Source organism: Urocitellus parryii, chromosome 5, assembly GCF_045843805.1.
Source record: "Urocitellus parryii isolate mUroPar1 chromosome 5, mUroPar1.hap1, whole genome shotgun sequence".
Taxonomy (NCBI): Eukaryota; Metazoa; Chordata; class Mammalia; order Rodentia; family Sciuridae; genus Urocitellus; species Urocitellus parryii.
Window position 1 is genome coordinate 78,287,557 of NC_135535.1, and position 4,993 is coordinate 78,292,549.

The window sequence follows — 4,993 nt, forward strand, 5'->3', positions numbered from 1 at the left end:
GAAAAGGCTGCTGTATGACCTATTTCAGAGGAAACTAAATGAAAGCTGTTTTCTTATAAAAATTTGTTTTTCTGTACTTTGTACCCCGCAAGATGTGCCCACCCCAAGATACATTGGTCCTGGTGGTCTGTATGGCTTTGAAGTAGATTCTCGCCCCGCTAACCACCTGCTCGAACCCAGGATATGGTTGTCTATAACACTTGCTTAAATCCAAGATGCGGGTCTCTGAGTTGCTCTGCTAACTGCTGTTTTAGCTTCCGTGATTGGCTGGCTGGCTTGCATGATGCTAAGGAAAGTCATTGAGCTATAGTTTTCATTGTTAAACTCCCAAGACACAGGCCAGAAAATTGCTGTTTTTCCACAGAGCATCAGTCTCTACGGGTGACAGTCCCTGGTCAGGTAAATAAAGCTCTCTCTTTTGTTTAAATTCAGACTTAGAGTTGTTTCTGAGTGGCACCCTATAACTATATTATTCAGTATTAAGAGGAATGGCATGTAATCCCAGTGACCTGGGAGACTGAGGCAGGAGAATCACAAATTTGAAGCTAAGTGAGACCCTGTCTCAAAATTGAAAAAAGCTCTGGGGATGTAGCTCAGTGGTGAGAGCTTGTGGGTTCAATCTCCAGTGTTGAAAAAAAAAAGGGAAAGAAAAAAAAAAAAAAAGAAATGAAGTACTGACAGATGCTACATCATAGATGAACTGTGAAAACATTATACTCAGTGAAAGGAGTCAGATGCAAAAGGCCACATACATATTATGATTTCATTCATTTTGAATGTCCTCAGTATGTAAATCCATAGAGACAGAAAGTAGATTCTTGGTTGTCAGGGCCTGGGCGTGAGATGTGGGTGAAGGGAGAGTAGATCAATAATGGACATGGAGTTTGGGAAGCCATGAGAATGTTCTGGAATTAGATAGTGCTGATAGGCTTATACTTTGTGAATATATTACAATAAGAAAATAATCAAGGAATTGTACACTTAACTATTTTATTTATTTTTTTTCCTCTAATGCTGGGAATTGAACCCAGGGCCCCATACAATGCTAGGCAAGTTCTCAACCACTGGGCTACACAAGCAGCCTTGAATTATACACTTCATACTTTATGTGTATATATGAACTACATCTCAATTTTTTAAAAAAGGGAAGAAAAGTAAAAGAGGCCATTCCAAACTTTTAACTCAGGTGTGTGTGTGTGTGTGTGTGTGTGTGTGTGTGTGTGTGTATGCGTGTTTTTGTACCCAGAATTGAATCCATGTTCTCACACAAGTAAGACTTGTGCTTTACCACTGAACCACACCTCCAGCTCAACCCTTGGTTCTTTGGCTCATATATTTGGCTGTGAGGGAGATGTCATCAAATATCAGCCGCTGGGCCAAATTATATATTCATCCTCTAAGGCATCTTCCCAATCCTGTAATTTTCCCTTGACTAGTAGTCACTGAGTTTGTAGCAGGTGATTCCATCATTTTGTCAAACCAGATGCTTTGGGGTTGTTGGGGCTCGTGGCAATGCTAGTGAATTCTGTGAGCATCCATTCCATTCCATCAAGTCCTTCATTGTAAATAAGCTCCTTGTCTGAGGTGATTTGTATGGAATATACCTTCTGTTTAGTGCTGGGAGAATTTTAGGCAGGAAAGACAAACATATATCTGGAATGTTTCTAATCCCAAGAGGACAAATCACTGTTCCTTCCATGATGGAAAAGGTCCAATATATCAAGTCTACCACCAAATGGTTCACAGGATCCCTGGAAAATGGTGGAGTATATGAGGGACCCACACAACTTTTGGTAAATAGGGAAAGTCCTTGCAGAGCCTCCTTCCCTGTTGCCATGCCATTTCATTTATTTATTAACTTATTTTGGAGGGTTATTGAGGGTTGAACCCACTGAGCTACATCTCTAGCCACAGCTCTCCTTTTATTGTCATACTGAGAATGAACTCAGGGGCACTCTCATGAAGCCACGTCCCCCGGCCTTTTTATTTATTTATTTTTATTTTAAGGCAGTATCCCACCAAGTTGTCCAAACTGACTTCAAACTTTTCATCCTTGTGCCTCAGCCTCAGTAGCTGGGATTACAGGTATGCACCAAGATGATCTACACCATATCCCTTTAATTGAGCACCAGAATATTTGGAGAAAGGCAGACTGCTATCCATAGAGCTGGAAATCTTGTCTGTCTGATTATTGAGAACCTGTTCTTCAGTGGATGCCAGATAGGGCATCTCAATTTATGTTCTGGAAGTTGTTTAATGCTGGATTTGCCCATCTGCCTTATGCCAGTGTGTTGATGCTGTAAAGATGAATTAATTAGTATCATTTCTTCTCATTTAGTTAGTCAGGAAATTACTGTTATAAAGACTGTGAAATATAGGGGGGAAAAAAAACAATGAAAAGAGGGATGGGCAACCAGGCCTGGTAGCTAACACCTATAATCCCAGCAGCACAGGAAAGCATCCCGAGGCAGGAGCATCCTAAGTTCAAAGCCAGCCTCAGCAAAAGCAAGGTGCTAAGCAACTCAGACATTTTCTCTAAATGAAATACAAAAAATAGGGTTGGGGATGTGACTCAGTGGTTAAGTATCTGTGAGTTCTGTGAGTGTGCAGTTCCCCGCTGCACACTCACCCCCAAGAAAGGCAGGGGACAGGTTGGGGGAAGAGGGTGTAGCTCAGTGGTAGAGTACACACTTAGCATGAGTGAGGCCCTGTGTTCAATTCCAATTCCAAGTACCACAAATCCAACCAAACAAACAAAAAGCTAGAGTTGTGGCATTTGGGGATGTTATTATAGAGGTAAATCAAAAGCTATTTAAAAGAACTATTCTGCTCTGCCCCTGTTGGTAACATGATATAATGAAGTTGGCCTCATCACTGACTATGATCCCCTCTCAGTGGGGCTGTGTAGTGCTTCTGGCTAGAGTCAGTGTTGAACCACGACAAAGAAAAGACCACCGACTCCAATCTTAAATCAAATTAAGCAAGCTTATATTGTTCACACAAAGAAAGCTGGCCAGGATTGTCTCTTCCTAAGCCGGGCAGTTTAGGGAGACCAGTGCCCCCAGCTCTTCAGAAATCAGGTTTTATAGCACAAAAAGTAGCAAAAGGGGTGTCTTCAGAACTTACAGCTAACAGGATTTTGACAAGCATAATAAAAAGGCAGATAGGTTAATGATCTACAAGGCTGAACATTTCAAGGTAGGGAATAAATTCAGATCCCAATATCAGAATTTATGAGGGACCGCTAAGGTTTTAAAGAGGGTTGTTATCTGGTCAGAGGGAGCCAGGATTTATGAGGCGCCACTAAGTTTTTAGAGAGGGTTGTTATCTGGTCAGAGAAAGCCAGGCATGGGTGAGTTCAAGGCACGGGCAGGAATTCCAAACAAGTTTAGAAATCTCAGTAATTTATAGTAAAATAGAAATTAACTTTTCATGACTTTTTGACAAGATGGCTTCCAATCTTAAAATGGAATTAGGAGGCTGGGTTCATCAGTCAGCATAAAGCAAGACCTCACTTGCTCTTCTTCTGTTAACTACTGATGATACATTTTTTTTTTTTTTTTTAAAGAGAGAGTGAGAGAGGGGAGACAGAGAGAGAGAAATTTTAATATTTATTTTTTAGTTCTCGGCGGACACAACATCTTTGTTGGTATGTGGTGCTGAGGATCGAACCCGGGCCGCACGCATGCCAGGCGAGCGCGCTACCGCTGAGCCACATCTCCAGCCCAGATACATTTTTTTTTTAAAGAGAGAGAGAGAGAGAGAGAGAGAGAGAGAGAGAGAGAGAGAGAGAGAGGGAGGGAGGGGGAGAGAGAGAGAGAGAGAGAGAGAGAGAGAGAGAGAGAGAGAGAGAGAGAGAGAGAATTTATTTATTTAGTTTTTTTTTAGTTTTTGGTGGACACAACATCTTTGTATGTGGTGCTGAGGATCAAACCCGGGCCGCACACATGCCAGGCGAACGCGCTACCGCTTGAGCCACATCCCCAGCCCGATGATACATTTTTCAATAAAACCCAGTTTGCATGAAATGGCTGCCATCAGGCACAATGATATACACCTGTAATCCCAGTGGCTCAGGAGGCTAAGGTAGGCAGATCATGAGTTCAAGGCCAGCCTCAGCAATTTAGCCAGGTCCTAAGCAACTCAAGGAGACCTTGCCTCAAAATATAAAAAAGGGCTTGAGTTGTGGCTCAGTGGTTAAGCATCCCTGGATTCAACTCCTGGTACAAAAAAAAAAAAAAAAAAAAAAAAGAACATGCTGCCGATGGCAGAAGGTACTGAGCAACTAAAGAAAGATGTAGAAATATTCAGGATTGCACAAAATGCAATTTATTAGGGACTTAAGAACAGAAGCATTTCTTCAGCAGCAGCAGAATGGGAGGATCCTCACATCCAAGGTAGGCTGAAGGTGGTGACTCGCAGCCAACCAGTATGTACCTGGGCTTTCTCAAAAACTATTTTTTAAATTGTAGATGGACATGATGCTTTTATTTAATTAATTTATTTTTATGTGGTGCTGAGTATTGAGCCCAGGGCTTCACACATGTGAGATGAGTGCTCTACCCTTGAGCCACAACCACATCTCAAAAACTATTAACATGTCAAACCTCAGTTAAATATTCCAGATGTCAGTGGGCAACACAAAATGCTTCACTGATTGTCTTAACAATTTTGTTGGATGTGGAAAGTGTCAAGCTCCAAAATAATGTGGTTCAGGGACAGGGAATGAGGGAGAAGGCAAACTGATCCTTTCCCAATACATTCTTTCCCAATGACAAGACAGGCCCCAGGGAGGAGATATCCATCAAGTCTGAAATGACAGTTTCTAGAAAGAGGCCAAAGCATTGACCCCTCCCTAAACAAATTCTTTCCCAGATACTGACCAGCGACCCCCAAACCTCCATCTGGCCCAGTAAAGATAGCCCAAACTGATGTGCTCATTAATTGACTCACCTCTCAGTGAAATCCACAGAAGCATAAACTCACCCTTTGG